The following is a 25,029-nucleotide window of genomic DNA, read 5'->3' as shown; positions in this document are numbered from 1 at the left end:
TTCAAGATGGATGTTTACCTGTTTTCAGGAAGAAAAAGTAAAAATTTAAGACAAAAAAAAAAAAAAGACCAAAAAATGCCAAACAAACAAACAAATACCATGTACATGAAGCAGAATAGAGGACCGTGTGGGTGGAGGAGGGGACCAACAGTGGGCAGCACAGGGGACACAGGTGGACAGCATGGGAAGGGAACAAATGAGAACAAAATGATGAATAAGCATAGGTAAAAATCTATAATGAAACCTCTTATTTTGTATGTTAACTTAATTAATTCAAAAGCATTTGGAATTATTTATGAGTGTTCCTCCTCCCTTCCCCCTTTCTTCCTCCTCTTCTGCCTTTTCTCATTTAGAACTTGGGGTATTCAAAACTGCCCCTGAATCAGGGCCCAGTGCTACAGTGAATACTTTCATCAACTAGTCATTTACCTTCTCCTAGATTTGATATAAAGTTCTCAAGGATTTCTTCTTTTCTGAATTCGCCTAATGTCAATATTTTATAATGGCTAAGTTTGTTATGAATTAGTCAATGTGATTAATTTAGTGTAATTGGAAGTAATCAAATGTTTAGTACCCAAAGACTGGGATTCAATTCTTAGTTTTGAACTGGATGATTTTGGAAAACGTGTGCCTGAGCATCATGAAAATCACAGTAAGACACGGCTATTGTTATTGTTGTGTTGTGGAGCTCTTATGGCCTCAGCTGTGAAACTGTATGTGACAGAACTGTTGAAGTATGAAAATTATAATTGGTTTATTGAGCATTGTTCTAGGCATATGGCATAGATGAGCATGCTTAATCCCTACAACAGTTGGATTCTTATTTTTCCTAAATAGAGAAGTGTACAAAGACATTTTTTTGTTAAACATGCTAAAAGACATGCGTAAAGCACGTCTAAGGACAATAAGTGGTGGAGTTGGAATTTGAGCCAGTGACACTCCAGGGCTTGTGCTAGTAATCTCTGTATCAGGGTACATCAGGTCAAAGCATGGAATACTTGCAAATCTATTGGGAAAAATTTTAAATGAAATAGTGGCAGGCAGCTTTTTATCATCCCAGTGAGAATTCTGAGATCATTAATTTATAAACAGAAAAGTATTTGGGCTCACAGGTTTGTAGGGGTTAATGGCCAGGTTGCCCATTCCTCTGGGCTACTATCAAGGCAGCACTCTGTGGTAGGGACTAGGGCAAGTGAGCAAAGGCATTTTTTCTTTTTTTTTTAAATTAAACATTTTTACGTATATAGTTAAATTATTACACATACATACAATAAACTACCTACAGCAAGAAGAGCCATGAAACAATCAGGAATTATATAAATGTTACATTCATAGTATTTTTGCTATTTGTATTTGGTAGCTTTGAAGAAAACATCTTTCCTATCTTGGTGAGTGCAAAATTCTGAGTGTAAATCAATATCTATCATATCTCATCAATTATCAACTTAAAACATCTATCTAGACCTAAAAACATCTTAATCCTTAAACAAGTAAAAGCTTCATTGTAAAACTAAACTATCTGGTCATCAACCACATCAGAGACTTGAAAAGGAATAAAATTAATTACCTGAGTATACATGGAGTTCAGGTTAGCAGCTTCCCAAATGAGAAGATGAAAGAGACAGTTTGCTGCCTGAACAATCACCCAAAATTCTCTATAATGTTGTTTGGCATTCATCTTATATCCAGAAAATGAAAGAATGTGAGGAAGAGACCATGAAGTACCCCAAATCCTCTTCTAGAGTATATCACGAATAACCTAAAGATGTCTAAAGATGTCTCATGAAAGTCTACCTCTTAATGGTTCAACCACCTGATCATAGCACCAGCCTGGGAAACAAGCCAGTAAGAAACAGGCCTGAGGAGGATGTTCAAGATCTAAATTATAACAGAAGCGTTTTCCCTCAAGGAATCTCATGTGAATGTTTTCAAGATAGGACTGCTTGGCTGGCTGGCTGGATAGGTGGATGGGTGGATGGAGTACAAATAGATAGGTAGATAGATAATAGTCCAGATAGATGATAGATCATATCCCCTGCAGTTATTCTGACTACTGAAGTGAACTGTAGTTTTGTGAAGCACAGTTTTCTGTGCAGAGGAATTAGACGATAGAGTCAAAGAGCATAAAGAATCTTTGCTTGGATTCCCAGTAGGAGAAGAAATCCTTCATGGACCCGGGAGTCTTTGATCATTTCAGTTCTAAAGGGAAATCTGCCCAATAGTTTGTTCAAGTGGAAGGCTTGGACAGTTCCGGCAGAGACTGAGGTTGGGTGAACCTCAGAGGGACAGCAGGTTCCTCCCAAGCCTTCCTGTGGAGTGACACTCAGTGTAAAGGATGGCATCTTAACTGTATCCTACTTAGGTTTCCATTGCTCTGATGACCATGATCAAAGCAACGCAGGGAGGAAAGGGTTTTATTTTACTTACAAGCTCACATCACAGGCCACTGGTGAAGGCGGGCAGGGCAGGAATGCAAGGCAGAAACCTGGAGACAGGGTTTGAAGCAGAGGCCATGCAAGAGTGCCACTTCCTGGCCTGCTCCTCGTGGCCTGATCATCTTGCTGCTGTCTCATATCACCCCAGGACCACCTGCCCAAAGGTGGCACCTTATACAGCGGGCTGGGCCTTCCTACATCAATCATTAATCAAGAAAATGTACACTGGCCTTGCCCACAGGACAATCTGGTGGAGGAGCTTTCTCAGTCGAATTTCCCTCAAAATGACTCTAGAGTGTGTCAAGTTGACATAAAACTAGCCATCACGTTCCGTATACAAGGGTATGGACATCTGTGTACTTCCACTAGGAACCAGTCTTACGATTTGTACCGAGTTTTATTAGTACCATGCTCTAGGCAACTAAGCTAACAAGTCAATGACTTGTGCCACCTATCCTTTTTTATTTGCTTAGCCCACACCTGCATCAAATCCATAAACAGTATGGAAAAATCCCATTTGCGGTAAATAATTTAAAAACTAATTTTTTTTGCACAGAAGAAATATAACTGCTTATAAAATGAGTGCTTGAGTGCTTTTGGTAGCAGTGCACTGAGGAATGAGGATGACGTGCAAGTTGGAATGGTTTCGCTGTCACCTTCAGGCACCATGCAGATGTGCTGTGAATGGAAACGGCTGATGCTGCAGTTTTAGCCTTAGCGGTGAAAGCTGTGCCCACTGTTATCCGTTCCCCAGAGGAGCTGGGCACTGGAGGGCATACTCCACAAACTGTTCTCACTAGTTCTTGCCACAGTATGTCCTCCTAAATTGGTTCCTCCCAGGACTGTGGTCAGCCCTAGCCTTGGAGTTCATTCAGCCTCTGGCACTTTTTTTTTTTTTTCTGAGGTATTTTAAGACTGAACTAAGGAATCAACATTGGAAACGCTTCACTGTATAAAGTGTCTACAGGAAGCTGCGGTTGGTTACGATGACCACAGTGGCTCATGAGGAGTCCAGACTTGCTTAGCTAAAACATTTTTATCCCCACTGTACCCGACCAGCTTTTGGGATGCCTCTGCTTGTCGTGTCATCGAGCCACCAGCTGTCCTGGCTGGAGAATTCACAGAAATATTTGCCGAACCCTATTCTCAGCGGCGCTTTATTTATCTGACTCTTGACTGAAGGCCTCTTAGCAAGCACAAGAGACACGTACACACTGAAGTCACATCTCGCAGAGGTTCCCAGAAGCTGAAAGCCCGAGAGACACTTCCTCTGGTGTGTCTCGGTGTTGTCTGTTCTCTTACTCTGCCAAGTTGTCACTCCTGGGAGTCATTGATCAGACCACAGAGGTGCAAGGTTTGTTTACAAGCATAGCCTGCCTCTTGAATCCTTTTATGGAAATGTCAGTCTGGCTACCTGCTGCTGGCAAATCTTCTAAATTCATGATTATTGACACTTCCTTAGAAATATAAAGAAAAGTAGGTGCCCAAGAAGGTTATTTGTCCAGTGGCAATCATAGGCAAGGCCACCACCTCTGAGCCACAGCAATGGGAAACCAGGTAGTCTCTAAGCAGGAAACGTAGGCAGATCCGCGTCGTGCCTATCCTTAGATATTGAAACTCTAATATGTATAGTGTTGTGGCGTGCTCGGGGAGCAGGAGAGAAATCAGGGCTGCTGCATTTTTGTCTGATAGATATTTCATGTGAGCCATGCACCTTTTAAAGTCCACCGGCACTAGCACACCAGCACAAGCAAACGATTTATTGTTTTCCCTATGTGAAAAAAAAATCCTCTGAATAATTTGGCTGAAACACAGCACTCCTTCCTTACCAGTTGCTTCACTTTCCCACTTTTAGTGACCCAAGGGGTCAGTCATGGCCTCGAAACATCAAATGGAAAATTCTACAGTTAGGGAGGGGAAGAGGGGGAGGGGCCAATGCACCAACTCTATTGCAGAATATTGCTATATGTATTCTGTTTTACTCTTTTGTTGATCCCTGTGCCTGAAGAATCAGTGAGGGACATATCATGAGATGGCCTTTACTTTTTTCCTTTTGGTTTTACGTATCTAATTTTAATCTGAAGTAAAGCTAACCGAGTATGGGAGCTGGAGAGATAAGTGACACAGTGGTTAAGAGCATTGCTGCTCTTGCGGAGGACTTGCGTCTGGTTCCCAGAACCCACATGGTGTCTTACGACCATTAGTAAGTCCAGTTCCAGGGATCCAGTGCCCTCTTCAGGCGTTTATGAGCACTGCACACATGAGGTGCACAGACACACAGGCAGGCAAACACTCATACACATAAGATAAATATCAACAATTAAAACACAAGCTTCAATTTCCACTTAAGTGTAAGAAGAGATACATTTCACTAAATGGATGACAGTCGTCAAATACAAAAAAGGTGAAAACTGAAAGTTTTAAAATAAAAAAAAATAAGAAATAAGAATACATTGAACCTGAAGAGGAGATCCACCATATCTGTTGATAATAATGACATTTTCTCTTTTTTGAAAAAAAAATAAAGCTTTTCTGTCATAGCTCTTATTCCCATTGGCATGTTTAAACCCTTTGTTCTAATTTGCATATTTTTTACTATTATGATTTATTATCTATGTTGGGAAAATAAGCTTAGCCCTTTTAAGTTTTGTTGGCATTTAGTATAAAAAAATAGCTATACTGGTAATTTATTTCCCATCTTCAAATGCCAGATTTAAAATTTCAACAAAAGCTCAGAGCACGTGTTCAGCCATCCTCCCAACTCACCAGATCTGAGAGTTGATGAAAATATCTTAGCCAACTTCAAAGAAGAAGAAGAAGCTTAAAAATAATGATGACATTTTACTTAGAGAATTAAAGTGTTCAGAATAGGGTGTGCAATTTTAGATGATGTGTGTTTGGTAGCTAATCAAGACTTAGGCGCCACAAGTGTCCTTATGTAGCTGTTAATTCCTCTAATTTGGGAGGAGTTATACCCTCTCCTTCCCGCTGTAATCAACTCTGGGTGCCTGGGTGCCTGCAGCGGTGCATGTTCTAGAAGCTGTAGTTTTGACAAAAGTCCGTTTTATAGGATAGGAAGTACAATCTCTGAAAGTTCTAAAGCAGGACTGGGAACCCATCCTCCAAAGGCTCCTCTCTAGTGTGCAGAGGGAGCTCTGATGGGCTGGGATCTAGCAGTAGCTTCTGCTTCACAAAGTTGGGGAGCACAGCCTGGCCTTGTTCCTTGTTGGGAATTTGCAGCCCTACAGGAATGGTAGAAAGGCTTAATTTCAGTCTAAAAGGCCAGCTTGTTGTTTCTCCTTGAGCCTGATAAATTCATTTAGATGCCTCACTTGGTTCAAATCTTAGATGCCCCTTAGAAATCTACCTCTTCCTCAACCTGGAGTCTTGAAGAGGTAGAAACTAGTGTGATGCCTTTAGATCATTGGGGAGTACCCTCAGGAGCTATAGGTGCCGTACCTTTTCTTCTTCCCCTACTATTTTTTTTAATATCCACTTCATTTCAGTTATATGTATATGTATGCACTATGCAGGTGTGTGCATATAAGTACAGTTAATCACGGAAGCCAGATGTATCAGATCCCCTGGAGCTGGAGTTAAGGGCAGATGTAAACTTCCTGATATGGCTGCTGGAAACTAAACTTGTATTTTATGCAAGATGAGCATATGCCCTAACTCCTGAGACACCTCTGCAGTCCCTTTCCCTGTTCTTTCACTCTCCTGTCATAAAGTAGGTGGTTTGCCATACCATGTGCTTTTCCACAGGCCCAAAAGTAATGTGGCCAGTTGACCATGGGTTGAAATGTCTAAAACCATGAACCAAAATATACCTTTTCTCTTTCTAAGTTGAGTGTCTTGGGTATTTGTTATAGTACCTGAAAAGATGACTAATACATTGGTATCTTAGTTACTGTGCTATTGCTGTAAAAAGACACAGTGCCAAAGGCAAGTTTTAAAAGAAATAATTTAACATGACACTTGTTCACAGTCCACAATCATCATAGCAGGAAGCGACAGGAAGTGTGGCAGCAGTCAGGCACGGCTCTGGAACAATAGCTGAGAGCTTACATCCTTATCTACAGGCAGCAATGACAGAAAGAGAGGGGGGAGGAGAGAGAGGAGAGAGAGGGGGGGGAGAGAGAGAGGAGAGAGAGGGGAGAGAGAGGAGAGAGAGAGAGAAAGACAGACACACAGATAAAGACAGAGATAGACAGCAACACACACACACACATACACACAGAGAGAGAGAGAGAGAGAGAGAGAGAGAGAGAGAGAGAGAGAGAGAGAAAAGAAGAAGAAGAAGAAGAAGAAGAAGAAGAAGAAGAAGAAGAGAAGAGTAGGGAAGGGAAGGGAAGGGAAGGGAAGGGAAGGGAAGGGAAGGGAAGAGAAGGGAAGGGAAGAGGAGAGAGAGCAAGAGAGAGTCTGATGGTGTGGACTTTTGAAACCTCACAGTCCACCTCCAGTGATACAACTCCTCCAACAAGGCCACACATCCTAATCCTTCCTAAACAGTCCATCAGCTACAAGAAAACATTCAAATATAGGACAATATAGGGACCATTATTATTCAAACCACCACAACCACTGCTTATTTAAAAATTTAAATTCTATATATTTGGCTTGCTTAGGATTAGAAATTTTGGTGTATTGTAATTTAAACATGGGTAGAAACCTAGGTAGACACAGAAGAGATACACTGGTTTTATAGACTGATAGATTTAAGTAAAAAAATATCTGCCCTCTACTCAAGAGACAGTGAAAAACATTCTTCCAGTGGGAACCATTACATGTCTGACAACAGTGTTTTAACTCCTATGTTATAAGAATTACAACCTCTGTTTTATTAATTTTCATAAGTGTTAAAGGAAATAATCCATGTGACATATTCAACATCATGATTGGTTCCTGTTCTGGTTTCTTTCTCTGTTGCTGTGATAAAACACTGACCAAAAGTTACTTGGAAAAGAAAAAGGCTTGTTTGTCTTACAGATTACTGCCCATCACCAAGAAAAGCCAAGGCAGGAACAGAGACCACATAGGTGCTCTGCTTACTGGTTTGCCTTCTATGCCTTTCTCAGTTACTTTTTCTTGTATAGGCTAGCCTGAGGATGTACCACCCATAGTGCAATGGGTCCTCCAACATAAAATATTAGTCAATAAAATGCCCCCAAAGCATATCCACAGACCAATTAGATAGAGGCAATTCTTCAATTGAGATTCCTTTTTCTCAGGTATGAATAGGTTTGTATCAATTTAACAAAAATGAACCATGGCAGTTACTAGTTACTGATAATTGTTTTATTGAAATTCTAAACATTTAATTGTTTGATTATCTTTGGTTTGAGAAAAATCAAATATACGTAGGTGCCCACTATTCAGCATGACCACTTAATGATGGCCAATCCTCTCTTTCTTTGTAAATGTGTCTTTTCACATGGAAACAATTCCTGTAACAGTGCCTAGAATATGATATTTGGAATGAAGTCTTTCTAAGAGCAAATCCTGAATCTTAACACTCACGAGTGGTATGGCCCTTGGTAGATCAAATTCTCTGGGTTTGTCTCATTTTTAAAGTTGATATAATAACATGTGCTCAATACTATTGGGGTTGTCACTCATGAAATAGCTTGAGCTGTGGAAATGCTTTAAATATACTATTCTTACTTCTGCATTTGTTTTCAGGATTCCCTAAGGCCACTGGTAACTACTAATTACACTGGTTATGTTTTACGATGAGCATAGAATTAGCCATTTTGTGTTGTTTCATTTGTAACTAAACTGCTGAAACGAACTATCAGTGATGGTGTTTTATCAACACACTTATAGTTAGTTGTAAATACAACCTGAATGTTATTTTCTTTTGCTTGCTTCTTCAATTGTACACGGCATTACTTAAGGATATCTACATGTTGGTCACCCATTTAATCATAAGTTATAAATACTGTCACTATCATTTGTTGAATAGCTTCTCATATGAGCCGGGCTCTACTCATTCATACTGAATATTATTACCCCGATGATTTGACACAGTTCTCTGAATTATCAACACTGTTCGGCTCTGCAAAGCAAAAACTCCTTTGTTTCTCAAGATTCAGCTTAAAGGTCATTTCATCTATAGATCATTTCCTTGTTTCCTGTGAGAACTCACAGCTCCATCTTTTGGGACCCATTCACTACCATTGTACATAGCCTATAATTCCTCATTTTCTTGGTCTAACATACGCATGTTTCTTCCTTTAGTTTTATGGCATGTGGCCAGGAAGGTGTCCTGCTGACCTCTGCATCTCCAAGACCTGACTTGGTAAAAGCTTTGTTCCGTTAATGATTTGATAGCTCAGCAACTGGACGCCTTAGTTCAGCATTCTATTGGCATGAAGAGACACCATGACCATGGCAACTCTTATAAAGGAAAACTTTTAATTGGGTGGGACTGGCTTACAGTTCAGAGGTTTCTTCCATTGTCACGGTGGGAGTCGTGGCAGCATGCAGGCAGACACGGTGCAGAAGGAGGAGCTGAGAGTTCTACACCTGGGTAGGCAGGCAGCAGAAAGAGTGACACCAGGCTTTACTTGAGCTTCTGAAACCCCAAAACCTGCCCCCGAGTGACACACTTTCTTCACCAAGACAACTACTCTAACAAAGCTACATCTTTTAATAGTACCCACGTTGCTCCCTATGAGCCCATGGAGGTCATGTTCAGTCAAACTACCACACTGCACAATTGGCCAGGTTAGTCCCAGGCCATGCTTTATAAAGGAGCACGTTTCTTCTGATGTCCAGCAAAGTGTACAGAACCATAGGTCATCAGTCACCTCTGGCTCCAGTTGTGTAAAATGCGAAGCAAATTTAATTTTCCCAGGAGTCTAACCAGACTGTGAGATGCCCATCATGGCCATTGCTTCCTACTTTGAGGACCTATTCATGAAACACTCTCAAGATGATTTCTAAAACAAAATCCATCTGTCAATTTGGGAATTTGGGAGCATTCTGAGAGCTACTAGAGGTAGCTTTGTCCTGTGAGGGGGAACAACAGATATTTTGTTGGAAAGATCTCACCACCTTAGTAAGACAACCTGACCTAAATCTTCTAGATGCTGCCTTGGTTAGCCAGGGACTAGAGGAAATGCTGGCTGATGGATTTAAATAATGGTGATGAGCCGATAAGTTTCAAGGAAAGAGTCTACCCCAATTGTGGAGCTTTGAACCTCCAGGACTGAGGGCCTTGGTGGTGGTAGCAATATGCTGTGACAGATTTCTCTGATTATCTTAAATCCCTGCAACCAAATTAAGCAAAAAACCCCAGCAGTTTCAGAAATTAGATAGAACTTGGAAAAAAACAATTTTAAATGTGAACCATGCTGGAAACAGCATGCCCTCAGAAACAAAAGAACAGATGGGAGATTTAATTTTTAATTGGCATTTTCCATCACAGATTAATATGTAATCAATGAAAAGAATTTCCATGTAAATGAGAAAATATTAAGATAAATTAGAATTATCCATAGTCTGATGGACAAAATGGCCCTCAGCCATGTTTTGGTGCATTTTCTTTGCTTTTTCCTTTAACAAGGATTCTACTTTGTATAATTTGGTTACTTGCTCATTACTTTGGTCCTTTTTTTTTTTTTTGTAGGGCTGGGTATAGAACACTGGGTCTTCTATATAGTAGGCAGTACTGGTCCACTCAGAGTATAACCAGCCTCATGCTGTAGATGTTTTATTTTTGAGATTTTTCACAAAAAATGTTATAGGATTTTATTTTTTTAATTTATTATAATTTATTCAGATTGCATCTCAGTTGCTATCCCCTCACTCATATCCTCCTGTTCTCACCCTTCCTCCTTCTTCCACCATATTACCTTCTCCTAGACTTCTGACAAGAGGGGACCTCCTCCTCCACCCTATAACCATAGCCTTATCCAGATAGCCTGCTTTCCTTCCTCTGTGTGCCTGCTGGGCCTCCCCACCAAGGTGAAGTGATCAAATTGAGGGCACCAGAGTTCATGTCAGAGGCAGTCTCCACTTTCCTCACAATTGTGGAGAATGAGCTGTCCATTGGCTATATCTGTAAAAGTGATCTAGATTTACTGCATGAACTGTCCTTGGCTGATACAACAGTTTGTACAGCACCCCACTGCCCTGGTGTAGATCTGCTGGCCTTCATGGTCGCCTTGTGGGGCTTCTTATTCCTCTGGGTCTTTTCATCCCCCCATTATTCCGTACCACTCTCAGAGCTCAACTCAGAGTCCAATAGTGAGTCCCAGCATCTGTCCCCATCTCCTGCTGGGTGGAGTCTCTCAGAGGACATCTTTGTTGGCCTAATATCCACTTATAAGTGAGTATATACCATGCATGTCTTTCTGAATCTAGGTTACTTCACTCAGGATCATCTTCTCTAGTTCTATCCATTTGCCTGCAAATTTCAAATTTTCCTTGATTTTGATAGCTGAATATTATTCCATTGTGTAAATGTACCACAGTTTCTTTATCCATTCTTCAGCTGTAGGACATCTACGCTATTTTCAGATTCTGGCTATTATGAATAAGGCTGCTATGAGCATAGTTGAGCAAATATCATTGTTGTATGGTAGTGCATCTTTTGGATATATGCCCAGGAGCGGTATAGCTGGGTCTTGAGGTATAACTCTTCCCAGTTTTCTGAGACAGCACCATATTGATTGCCAAAGTGTTGTACAAGTTTGCACTCCCATCAACAATGGAAGGGTGTTCCCCTTTCTCAACATCCTCTCTAGCATGAGCTGTCACTTGAGTTTTTGAACTTTGCCATTCTGGTAGGTGTAAAATGGAATCTCAGAGTCATTTTGATTTGAATTTCCCTGATAACTAAGGACATTGAGCATTTCTTTCAATTTTTCTCAGCCATTCGATGTTCCTCTGTTGAGAATTCTCTATTTAGCTCTGGATCAAGTAGGCTTCATCTCAGCCATGCAGGGGTCATTCAATATATGGGAATCCATCAATGTAATCCATCATATAAACAAACTGAAAGAAAAAACACATCCTCATTTCCTTAGATGCCAAAAAAGCATTTGACAAAATCCCACACTCATTCATGTTTAAAGCCTTGGAGAGATCAGGGATACAAGGCACATACACAAATATAATAAAGGCTATATACATGAAGCTAATAACCAACATCAAAATAAATGGAGAGAAACTCAAATAAATTCCACTGAAATAAGGGACTAGATAAGGCTGCCCACTCTCTACATATCTCTTCAATATAGCACTCGAAGTCCTAGCTAGAGCAATAAGACAACAACAACAACAAAAAAGGGGGGGATCCACAAAGGATATGAGGAAGTCTAAGTATCACTATACACAGATGATATGATAGTGCATATAAGTGACCCCCCAAATTCCACCAAAGAGCTCCTACAGCTAGTAAACACCTTCAGCAAAATGGCCAGATACAAGATTAATTTTAAAAAATCAGTAGCCCTCCCTAATACAAATGACAAACAGGCAGAGAAAGAAATTAGGGAAACTACACCTTTCACAATAGCCACAGATAATATAAAGTATCTTGGTGTAACTTTAGCCAAGCAAGTGAAAGATTTGTATGAAAAAAAGAAATCTTCAAGTCTCTGAAGAAAGAAATTGAAGAAGATACGAGAAAACGGAAAGATCTCCCATGCTCGTGCATCAGGAGCATCTTACCACAAGCAATCTACAGATTCAATGGAATCCCTCTCAAAATTCTCATGACATTCTTTACAGACCTTGAAATACCAATTCTCAACTTCATATTAAAAAAACAAAAAACAAAAACAAAAAAAGCCTCAGAATAGCTAAAACAATCTTGTACAATAGAAGATCTTCTGGAGGATTCTCCATCCCTTATCTCAAGCTATTATAAGATTTTTTTAAAGCTACCTATACAACAGAAACAAATTGTAAATTATTCTATATACTAAAAACCCACAATTATCCCATATTCTTAAAAGTCCTATAAGACAAGTGCCAGGAGACAGCAGTAATTTCACCAACATCCCCTCAATACCAGTGTTTGAATCAGATGGCAAGAGATAATTGTCAGCAGGAGAGTATCAGGATGAAATGCTGGGAGGTAGCTGCATTCTGATATGAGGACATACTGGAGATTTGAAGGTGCAGGGAATGGTGAACACACTGTAGAGATGCCAACTCTCAAGAAGAGATCAGTGGACACCATGCTCATTGAGTCCATATGTGCGCTGGTAGGGGCTGCCTCTGTCCTTCCTCATACCATACAAGGAAGTAGAAGTTTCCGGTTTCTTTAAAAACTCAGTTGTGTCATGTGATGTTTTGCTGGAAGCTGTCTTGTGAGAGGGCAGGTGATGTTTTGTTGAAAACGGACATATGAGAGGGCAAATGATATTTAGAAAGAATATAAATAGAAGCCTGCAGACAGACAACGCGTTTGCATTGCTACACTGTGCAAGGCTTCAGGGGTCTTTGCTGGTCTTCACTTTCCAGAGAGAAACAGTCCAGAGAACTTTTTGTGGTACTGCAGCTGATTTTGGCCACTTCCACTGACCTGTGCCAATTCGGCAGAGCCTTGCTGTTTCTGCTGCATCTTGCCACTGCTATGAGTTGGTGCTGCTGTTTGGTGCTGGGCATTGGACTGGACTGCTGGTATCCTGACAACTCAGAGTGGAAATGGCCCAAGGAATTACATCTAAACAGGCCCACAATCTCCTTTTCCTATTAACATTCTTTCTTCTCTTCCTCTGATTGGTGGATTAGAAGTGAGGGTGAAGTGTTTAAGAACCCTAGATAAAGTAGATAAATCTAAACCTACAATGCACAAATGGGTTTTCCTCATTCATCTTCTGGGAGTCTTCAGTGGGGATGAGTGGAAGTCAGTGAAACTCCCATGCTCTGAATTTAGGTCCTCAACTGTTGCCAGGTGTAATTCCTCCAAGAGAGAAAACTCTCAACATGGAAGATGCGCAAAACACAAGGACACTTTCAATGTGTGCAGGAAATGGAAGAGCAAGTAACTTGGAAGGTAGTTTTCAGTCCATGGGCCTAGATATTTAGTGCCAAGGATCTTATATTTCACAGTCTTGCCTGCTGAGAATAGTGGATTGGAAAAACCAGTGAGAAGTAGGAGCTTCAGGTGGTTTTCTTATGGTGCAGCCTAGGAGGCTACTAGGCCAAAGAGGTGTCCCTACTTGTGGGGACTGGCATTGACTCCACACCTGATGAGGCACACAAAACAGTACAATAACTTTCAAAAGCCCAGCGACTCAGTTAGCAGGGGCTCTTTTGGATAGTGAAGTAAAAAATAAGGAGTTTCAGCATTACATCAGATCTCTGTGTGGAAACCTGGTTCATTGTTTCATTTTTCCAGGCTGCTTGATGCTATGTCCTTGCCCTGGGACACATGGAATTGTTTCCGTAATTCTCATTTCATTTCTGGACTTGATGTTCTGTCCAGAGGATGGACAGGAGAAAATGGTCATTTTTTGGCAGTATCATGATTTTTTTCTACAGCAAAAGTTCTTTCTCTGTTGTATTTGTATTTCATTTCAAATTGATAGTCCTAGTCACTTGGAATTTAAAAAATAAACACCCTTTTATTGAATTATCATTACACATGGCTTCCCTGATGAGCTGGGCAAAAAAAAAAAAAAAAAAAAAAAAAAAAAAGAAAAAAAAAAAAAGAAAGAAAAAGAAAAAAAAAAAGGAGAGACTAAGATCATCTCTTTGACCTCTTCTAGTTGATAGAAATCAAACTTCAAATATTATTTCATCATGCAGAATGCTTAGTGTTGACAGTGATCAAAAAACAGACCTGTTCCCAGGCCACCTATGTGAGCAGGATCAACAGTTTTGTGTGGATTCTTTCAAGAAGATGGCGCTTTACTCTTTTTACTAAACATCTTTTCTTGCTGGGACTATGCATATTCTCATAGCTTTCTTAGGTCAGAAAACACCATGCTGTCTGTGTCGGGCACAGCACAGGTGCTGAGAACAGCTGCTCTTCAGTGGTGTCACATTTGTATTTTCCTGTTGGAAGCCGAGGAATGGTAGAGTCAGTTTTATTTGGGATTGTCCTTACCGTGTCTGGGCAGTCTGGAGACACTTTTAGGCAAGTGGCACTGATAATTGAGAAGTGCAAGAATGCCTTTGCTAATGTGTTCAGAACTTAAATAATACAAAATGTTTAGCTTTGTGTACCTATGTACCATTAAACGGCTTTCATTAAAATGAACCCCTGCTCTTAAAGCCTGTCTTGAGAACAGTTTGTAACTGTCCAAGCCTTCAGTGTCATTAGCTTTTAGTCTCCCACGAAGGCATGTTGGCAGTCAGAGCGATGACATCAACCATTTATTTCTTCACATCAAAGTGAGAGGGCTGAAGCATTTGAAACTTCAAGATCATCAAAAACAAAAACTCGGCTTCTAGGATTGTCACAAGCACATACACATTTTGGGCACAGGAGAAACAGAAGGTATAAAACAGAGGTTCTCAACCTGTGGGTTGAGACCCCTTTGACAAACCTCGATCTTCAAAAATATTTACATTATGAGTCATAACAGTAGCAATATTATAGTTATGAGGTAGCAACAAAAATAAGTTAATGGCTGGAGGCCATGACAACATGAGAACTGTATTAAAGGGCTGCAGCATTAAGAAGGTTGAAAACCACTGGCTTAAAGGAACTGGAAATCCATTGACAATCAACATTATAGACACTGTCTTTTCTGTTCTTTTTTTTTCTTTTCTTTTTTCTCTTTGAAACATTAGCCTTTGTTTTTAATTTTGCTTTTTATTAAAAATATTATTTTCTCATATAATATATCCCAATTAGTTTCCCCTTCCTCTACTCTTCCCAGCTCCTTCCCTCTCTCCCTCCCACCCAGATCTACTCCCCTTTTGTCTCTCATTAGAAAAGGACAGGCTACATGGAATGTAAATTGGATAGTAGAAGGTACAATCTGTGTTGTTGTTATTGTTGTTGTTTTCCCTATGTGGATCCCAAGCAATTCCTTTGGAGCTTGACATGTAGAATGAATTAAACAAAAGAAGTCACTAGAAAAAAAAAAAGGACAGGCTTCTAAGAAATAACAACCAAATGTAACAAAATAAAAAATATAATAAGAGAAAACAAAACAAAACAAAAATCACATCGAAAGTGGACAAGGCAAAACAAGAGAAGAAAGAGAAATCCAAGAATCAGAGACCAACTTTTTCAGTTCACACACTCAGGAGTCTCATAAAAATACTAAACCAAAAGTCCAAATATATACACAGAGAGGACCTGCTGCAGACCTGTGCGGGCCTGGTGCCTGCTGCTTCAGTCTCTGGGAGCTCATATGATCTTTGCTCAGTTGATTTAAAGGGCCTCCCTTTCCTGGTGTCTTCCATTCCTTCTGGCTCTTACGCTCTTTCTGCCTCCTCTTCCACAGGGTTCCCTGAGCTCTGAGGGGAGGGATTTAATGGAGACATCCCGTTTAGGGATGAATGCTTCAAGGTCTCTGCATGATGTCTGGCTGTGGCTCTCTGTTTGTCCCATCTACCACAGGAGGAAGCTTCTGCTGATGATGGCTGAGCAAGGCACTGAACTATGAATACAGCAGAGTGTCATTCGGAGTCCTTTGTTTGTTTGTTTGTTTTTTTGTTTGTTTGTCTTTGGTTTTTGAGACAGGGTCTCTCTGTGTAGCCTTGGCTGTCCAGGACTCGCTTTATAGACTAGGCTGGCCTCGAACTCACAGCAATCTGCCTGCCTCTGCCTCCCTGAGTGCTGGGATTATAAGTGTGCACCACTGTGCCCAACTTGGAGTAATTTTTATTGTTACTTTTTTTTAAAAGGCTATTTGGTTTCACCTTTGGCAAAGACACTTTATTTTTAAAGTCTTAAAATGAGGTTGCTTTGAAAACAGCAAGCCCTAGTTGTAGGGAAACAATGCATTTAAATTATTTAATCTTTTTCCTGCACCTCTCTCACTTGGATGGGCTTTGGAAGTGATCCCACTGTATGAATTCTGGGTGGGCATCCTTTGCTCTGTCCTTTGCTATCAGCTGAAGGGAGTCCAGATTAGCACCATCTCTGTGCCAGGGGGTGGCAGTAACACAGTGTGGAATGAATCAACAGTTGGAAGAGATTTTTGTTATGCTCAGTTGGCATCAACATGTCTGGTGAACTGGCCTTCCAGAAAAGCAACGACCTTCATAGCATGAGGCTATATTAACTATGATCCTGTGGCTGTGATAAAACACCATGACCAGAAGCACCATATAGAAGAAAGTTTATTTTGCCTTAAGGGTCCAGAGGGTTTGAGTCCATATGGCTAAGGAAGCATGGTAGCAGACAACAGTTGTGGAAAGCTGAGACATGCTGTCTCAATAGCACATAGGAAGCAGAGAGAGTGACCAAGAACACTGGTGACTGTGACTTCTCCCTTCAGCAAGTCTCCACCTCCTAAAGGGTCCCCCTCTTAAAGGAAACCCCCCAAACAGCACCACCTAACATGGAATAGAGTGTTTAAATTCCTGAGCTTAAAGAGGAAGGGCATTCACTTCCAATCAGCACAAACTTGAACAATTAAACCCAACAAGAACAGACCTGCACCTGTCATCAGCATGCTCATCCTGTGCCAGGCGGTAAGCTGCCTTTTACCACGCCAGCCACACTGTGTGGCAGATGCTATCACTGTCTTCAGAGATGCAGAGACGGTGTCCAAGTAACTGTCCATTGTGACTCAGGTGGGACACAGAGTCATCCTTAACCATGTCACCATATGCAATGCTTTGTTGTACTTACAAAAAATCTTAACACATAAAATTTATGTATATCTTTTCATCCTAGGATTGTTCTTATTTAATCCTGAAGCCATATAAACTTATAAACTTTACCCATGAGGGTTTCAAAATAAGGTTGTCTTTCCTGAAATTATGAAGTTCTGGATCTCCTTTAATATTTAAGTATATCAGCATGAGTGTGCCACTTGCCAAAATAATTAAAATGCCTTTAAATTTTTTCTTCTAAGTATTTGTTGCTACTTTAGTTGTTATTCTAAAATTAATGAATTTGGAATAAATATAAAACCCTTAAAGATATATATTTTTTAGATTATCGCAAAACTTTACTTTTCCAGTGATGGAAAAGTACATTCTTTCTGCAAACGGACATTTATAATGTGAATTTTCTTCTAAAATACAACTATTTTTTTTGAAGTAGAGTATTGCTGAATTTGAAACATGTCAGCTTTAAAATCCTTAAAGTCTGATTACACTTTTATTAAAGTATAATTTATATGACATAAATTTCATGCCTTGTAGTTGTCTTAGGCAATGACCTTAATAAATTCATAGTCACGCTCTCGGCTGCAGCGAGGTATGAGACAAGGACCCAGCTCCGTGTCCTAGCCTGCAGCAGCCTCAAGAGTCCTTGGAAAGAATCCTTGACTTTGCCACAGAGAAGAATGTCAGGGAAGCCAGTAGGAAGTAAAGTTAGAGAGTGTATAGAGGAGATTTTAGCACAAGTAAAGTGCTGTAAGCATGGGCCTAATAGAGGGACTAACAGAGGGAACGAGACATGCCCTTGTGCGGGTCTAGGCTTCATGAGGGTCACATTTAAAGGACGTAGCAGTAGCTGCAAATAAGATACTGGAGGCTTGGGAATTATATTATGGAAAGGAGTTCTAAAGGGCCCTCCCTCCACTTTATTTTCATCCCCCTGTTTCTGCAAATGAGATTACAGTGAGGTTCCTGAGGTGCTTGGGCAGGATTACACTCTGATAATGCCAGCAAAGTCCCCAAGGCTGCCCACGGGGTGAGGACAGGTCTTTCTGTAAATGGGGATTCTGGTGAGATTCTTGGAAACTCCAGGCGTACGGTCAGGAAAGGAGATGGGCTGTGCTTGCAGGTCATGCATGCTTATGTCTTACACATGTTTCATTGCTATTTTAGTGTTCTTATTTGAAACATGCCCCTGTAAAAAAATATTGTCACCGCATACACAGTCTTCACAGAAAGCGCTGGTAGCTGTGTGGATTTTTTTTTTTTTTTTTACTCTCGGGAGAGACTTCAGCCAGACTCTGGGGTGAGGAGGAGTCCCTTTCCCTCTCATGTCAGAAAGTCCCCTCATGGCCTGTCCTGTCCCCACTCACACCTCCAGCCCAGAAGCCACCAATCTGCTCATTAATCCTCTCAACTTTCTCAGCTTGGCCTCTGCTCTAGTTTTCTTTGTATTGCTGTGATCAGCACCCCGGGCTAAAAGCACCTTGGGGAGGAAAGGGTTTATTTGGCTTACACTTTTAGGTCTATTAGGGAGGAAACCCAGGGCAGGAATTCAAGCAGGAGCCTGGAGGCAGGAAGGGAGCAGAGGCTATGGAGGAATGCTGCTTCTGGGATTGCTCTCCATGGCTTGCTCAGTTATCTCTCTTCTCATGTACAGCCCAGGGGTGGCACGGCTCTCAGTGGGTTGGGCCTTCCTATATGAATTAGCAATTTAAAAGATGCCCCATAGACATTGCCCCCCTCATGCCAATCTGAGGGACGTAATTCTTCAGTTGTCGTTTCCTCTTCCTGGGTTATTCTAGTTTGTGTCAAGTTGACAAGAACTAACAAGCACAGCCTCGATTTTTTCTATTCATATCGTTGTGTAATTATGCATTTGCTAAAGCTGTTTCCTGTACTCTTCAACTACAGGAAAGCTTGGATAGCACTGTGCTGAGCGGATTGGATGGTTTATGGGTTGTGCTGCATGGAAGGACACACAGCCAGGTTCTTGCTGTGAGCCACTTCCTGTCTTTGCACCTGTGGTGTTTCAGAGTTAAGTACAACCTTGGGCATCTGAGAGTTGAAGCGCTTAGTGATTTATTTGATTTTGTTTTGATTGCTGTCTTCTGATGTGCTGGTGACGACTGCCCGGATGTCTATTCTTTACGTCACCTTCTCTGTGCTCTGCTGGTGATTCTTTCTTTGTTACTGTCTGAGATGCCGCCTGCACATGGACTCAGGTGCACATAACGGCGACATACGCCAAGCCCTGCCTCTCTCTGCCTTTTCATGGTTGCAATATGGGTCGTGTGTGCTTTGCTGGCTTCCTGAATGAATTTCACTTGTTTTATAATCTCTCTTTTCTCCTCTCGTCATTTCATTGTGTTTCACTTATTCTAGATACCTTTTCAAGGAGTGACACTTCACAGATAATTCTAGGATGTCTGTCCGCTGTGCCTGGGTGATGGTGTTTGTTGAACTACCAGAGAATGCCTTTGAAATTTAGTATCAAGACATTTTTGAATTTCAGAGGAGTTTGTAGATTTCATCCCCAAAGTTATCTTTAACCCCAAATGACTGGATCTCCCCAGTGAGGTCTCCTGGGTGACAAAGAATACATGAGATAGTTCCCAGGCATTTTTCACATTCTCATTTACTTCTTCAGAGCTGACCATAGGATTTTAGTGATGGGTAAGTTATGTACATGTGGAAAAAAATTGAGTGCAGAAGACTGTTCTCTAAGCCAGCAGAACCTGCTCATAGCTAATTAACCTTCTTTTGGGGTGGCCAGATTGTGTAGTTTTTATTTGATTAATTTATCTTATTTATTATATGAATTTATTATAATTTTGCTACAGTTGACAATAGGGAACAATAATAAAGTAAAAAAAAAAAACTAATTCCTTCCAATAGTTGAAATACATCAAAATTTCCCCCTGCCGTGTGTGTGTGTGTGTGTGTGTGTGTGTGTGTGTGTGTGTGTGTGTGTGTCTTTGTCTGTCTTTCTGTCTGTCTGTATGGTGGGGAGGGTGTGAAGTGGGATGTGCACAGGGAATTTTGGGGTAACTTCCTCTACCTCACACTCCCTTGTTTTCTGAGACAAGGACACTCACTGAGTCAGGCTTGCTGTTTCAGCCAGGCTCTCTGGCCAGCAAGCCCCTGCAATCCAGTATTGTCTACAGTCCCACCAGCACTGAGCTCGTAGGCAAGAACCATGTGCCCATCTTTTATGTGGGTGCTGGGGATTTGAACTCAAGAACTCAGCTCCTCATGCTTGTGTTAGCAAGCACATGGTCCACTGAACCATTGCCCCATCCACTCTCAGGGCTTTTTGTTTGTTTGTTTGTTTGTTTGTTTGAGACAGCGTCCCCTTATGTAATCCAAGCAGCCCAGACACTTGCAATCTTCCTGCTTCTCAAGTTACTTTTTCTTGGGGGGATGAACAGATGTATACTCATCCAAGATAGCACACTGAGGACAGGACAAAGAGGCCAGTCCATTGAAGCCCAGCTTTGTGAATTTTACTAGGTATGAGTGAGTGGGAAAACAGCTAACCACGGAAGAGTCCCACTCCATCGTGAGCAGAGACCTCAGAGAAGCGATATCATATCTCCCTCTTATGCACTTAAGCACCTGTCCCCAAAACTACACGGAGAGGAAGGGGGAGTAATAACTAGGACCCCCACTGAGTGTCTGATGGCCCTTCACCTCTCCTACTAGGGATAATCAGCAGCAAGGCTCCCATCACCACACTGGTCAGCAAGACTACAGGCTGAGTTGTTCCGTAGGTCACCATAGCAACCTGCTCTATGATGGTCATGGAAATATCAGTCCTGAGGGACGTGGCTTACTACAGCCACCTGTGTATTTCACTGAGATCTTGACCCTCATGAGTGCTATCACCATGTCCTCAGAAAGTTGCTTTTTCCAGGAAAGGTATCATTTAATGTTTTCTATTCTGTACTTATCAATGCCCGTATCTGATTCTCTTATCCCTTGGAGGGAGGACATGCCTTTGATACTTACCATATGACAGAAATATTTTTAGACCATTTTTAATTTCTTTGCATTTGGATATTAACCCTAGACCAAAAACAAAAACAAAGACAAAAACAAAACCGAGAAGAAAAATTAGCCACCTCTGTACAATTCTGTGTTTGATTATCAACAGAAAATTCTAGATCTTGACAAAGATCCTATTCTTACAGAAATTATTCTGATCCACCAAAATGGTTTAATGCCTTTTAACACCTCAGACATTTATCTATTTTTTTTAGAAATACATTTTGTGTGTGATTGTATGTGTGGGGATGGGGGCATAGTTGTGTGTGTGCTGGTATTCGTGTGTATGGGGGCAAGAAATCAACCTTGGATGTTGTTCCCTAGGAGCCAGCCTCCTTGGTTTTTGAGATAGGATTCACTGGGACCTGTGTCTTGGTGATTCTGCTTCTGGCTGGCTGGTGCACCTCTGGGATGCTTCTGTCTCCCCCTACACTCCCAGCTCTGGGGTTACAGGTGTGTGCCACCACTACACCCAGATGACAAGAAATAATTTATTTATTTTTATGTGAAGGCTGGGACTCAAACTCAGGTTCTCCTGCCTGTTCAGCTAACATTTTGCCAACTAAGCTATCTGCTGGCATAGCCTTTCCACATTCTTGATCAAAACCAAAGGTCCATGCATCGTTTAGGCAGGAAGGTATGAGAGGGACCATCTGTTTGTGTCTCCGCATCCCCATATCCTCTTATATTCTGTCCCTGTCCCTGTCTCTGTCTCCCTACCCCACCTCTTTTTCCTCTTTGCTTTCTGCTCTCTCTCTCTCTCTCTCTCTCTCTCTCTCTCTCTCTCTCTCTCTCCCTTCTCATGTGGGTTTTTGATGAGTGTAAGATACTGTCACTTTTCTTCTCAGATGGCTTTCCATTTAGAGGAACCGCATTCCTTGCCTTCAAGTTTTACAGTGGGTGCTGTCCACGCCTCTTCATCATGTTGTTCCAAGCAATACGTCTTTAAGGTGATGAAGTGATTCCCAGATGATGGTTCTGGAACTCCTACGGCATCTAGTGTGCGGATATATTCCAGTAATGACATTAACTTTAGCATCCTTACACACTGCAAGTATAGTTATTGCTTGGAAATGGATCCAAGTATCAATGTGTGACAGTTAATGGAATCAAGAGAGACTTTGCCATTTTTATCTTGATATCTCTAATTTAGTGGAACATCACAACTTATAGTCACACAGAACTTTAGTTCCAACGGACTTGGCACCCTCTTCTGGCCACTATAGGCACTGCACACAGATCATTGCATATACATGTACTTGAAGCATAAAATAATTATTTTTTGTTTTTCATTTGTTTGTTTGTTTGATTTTTTTTCGATACAGGGTTTCTCTGTGTAGCCTTGGCTGTCCTGGACTCCCTTTGTATACCAGACTGGCCTCAAACTCACAGCAATCCCCCTGCCTCTGCCTCCCAAGTGCTGGGATTAAAGGTGTACGCCACCACTGCCCGGCTAAAATAATTATTTTTAAAAGACCAAATTTATTTAAAAATTTCTTAGATTGTTCTAGAGGTTTAATTGTTCTATTAATAATTTCATTTGAATTAAAGGAAAGGGCCTGAGAACACAAGTACTTGGTTTTCAGTGGGGTTATTGTGTGATGATATATTGATTAATATTGGAGCTTAGTAAACGATATTTTGTTAAAGCGATTTACATATACTGTTTGAGGCTTTAATTACATGGTGTGTTTCAGAAGTGGGTATTTGGAGCTGGTGAGGTGACTCAGCAGGCAAAGGCACTTGCTGCCAATCCGAGTGACTGGAGTTTGGTTCCTGGGAGAAGGAGAGAACTAGTTCCAGCAGGTTTCCTCCTCATCTTTACACACATGGCATACCCTCTCCCTCTCCTCTGTGCACATAAGCACACAAATGTAACTGAGTTTAAACGTGGACATGTGCAGAAAAACATCACTTTCAAGTAGTTTATTGTTGATGATAAGGAAGTGACTGGAAGTTGTTCTCAGTTAAAGAGTTTAAATTATAATCTTTGAATAGTTATCCAGGTCCTTTTCAAAGTCTCAACTTTATTTAAATGACTTCAGGATATTTTTCTGCAATGGGATTTTATTGTTGTTACTTTTGATGAAGAGAGAATGTAAATCTAAATGGGATGCCTGTCACCAGTATTAGTGAAGACAAATTTGTATTAGCTTATTATTCTCATGTTAGTTTTTAACCCGCATCTTTTCTCCCTCCTCCTTTTTAATATTCTGTACCAATCCTTTGTGGGCATCCTTCCTGGTAGGGTGTTAGTGGGACCGTGGATAATGGGCAGCATGGCTGCAGCTACCACGGGTGTAATTAACTGCTTGTAAAGTACAGTTCTTCAGGACAGATCTCAAAATAGATGAACTATTTCCAGATCTGGGCTTTCACACCCCCACCCCTCACCCCCTGCTTAGACTCTAGTTCTTTCTTTGCCTGTATTGCCAGCTTAGGGACTCTCGCAGGAGGCCTTTCAAAACCTGAATTTTGTGCCTTGTCTCTTCTTTTTAGCTATTACTGTGCATAAGCAGTTTGGAAATTGCTGGAAGGTTTGAGCCCTAGGTGCCCAGTGATATACACCCATCATCTGAAAACTGAAACATACATTGGTTGCTCCTGTGGTCTAGTTTCCCAAACTAGCATCATTAATAGTCTGCAGATAAGGAAAAGGCAGGGTGCATCTCTAGCTGCTGTCTGTCTGTGATTCTTAGATCCGGCCCTTTTTGCCCTTTCGTTCTGTCAGGGCCCACTTTCATAGATGTTTACTGACATTTCTGCATCTATTTTTAAATGCCTCAGGAACTATCTGACTTTTCCTTTGTGATAGTCTAATTCCAAGTGTCTGTTTGCCCTAATCTATTTAGCCAGAAAACAGATAAATTTAGTTTTCTTTCCTTTTGATGAAACCAGTTGTTGGAGAAAGAGAAATCTCAATTTTATCCATTTCTATTATTTTCCAGCACATTTTAGTCGTGTTATGAAAATCATAGAGAAATATATGAGGAAGCAAACCTGTTGACTCAATTTGTTTAATTCTGTGCTTGATAGAGTGAGCATAGCATTGTGGAGAGCTGTCTTCAAGGATTGCTGGTGGGGAGAGATGAGGAGCCCATCCCAGGCAACACAGCAGATGGTATACCACGGCTCCTCTATAACTTGTTCTTCAACTGAAAAAGGCTATCTTAAAAAAAATGTTGAAAGGAAGAGCCTTGCCACAGGCATTTCATGGTCGTTTATTTCCTACCATGATGTTATAGACTACTGGTATACCAATGACACTATTGTGCTCCACTTAGCACTGACTCCATGCTTGATCTTACTGAATCATTATCTTAAGGCTTAGCGTATTGAATTAGCCCATTTCCTGTTACTATAATGAGGTACCTAAGGCAGTGCCTAAGGAGAAAATGGTTATTTTTGGCTCCTAAGTCTGGAATATCTACTTGATATTGATGCACAATTGATACTGATGCTGTTTTGGGTTTCTGACATGTATAACACACTCATGTATGGTAGAATAAACATGGGCATCACCAGCCAAGATGCAAGAGAGAGGCTAAGGAGGCCCGGGGTTCCACAAAAACCTTTCGAGGATGTCCAGTGAGGTAAGGGCTTCCCACTAGCCCCCTCCTAAAGGTTCCATGGCTCACCATAGAGCTGCCCTGGGACCCAAACCATAAAACACAGTGGTTCTTGGAGAACATTGGTCCAAATACACCAAGTCTCCATGTTTTGATGATTGTATGGACTTCAGTTCAGTCAACAAACATTTCATTATCACCATTTACATTTTCATCATCTGGGCAAA

The 25,029-nt window shown here is 41.0% G+C and overlaps 1 protein-coding gene and 1 long non-coding RNA gene across 8 annotated transcripts in view; both read left to right on the top strand.

Moving 5' to 3' along the window:
- Positions 1-25,029, top strand: part of DCLK1 (doublecortin like kinase 1) — a 286,204-nt gene that overhangs the window by 16,687 nt on the left and 244,488 nt on the right. The gene's annotated exons all lie outside the window — the stretch shown is intronic.
- On the top strand, positions 10,929-15,500 carry LOC311589959. The gene is made up of 2 exons (XR_014776706.1): positions 10,929-12,730; positions 12,805-15,500. It is a non-coding gene; the product is annotated as an uncharacterized lncRNA (long non-coding RNA).

Source organism: Acomys minous (genome assembly GCF_964271855.1).
Source record: "Acomys minous genome assembly, chromosome: 19".
NCBI lineage: Eukaryota > Metazoa > Chordata > Mammalia > Rodentia > Muridae > Acomys > Acomys minous.
The sequence above is the reverse complement of the archived record's forward strand: the minus strand, read 5'-3'. Positions and strand labels throughout refer to the sequence as shown.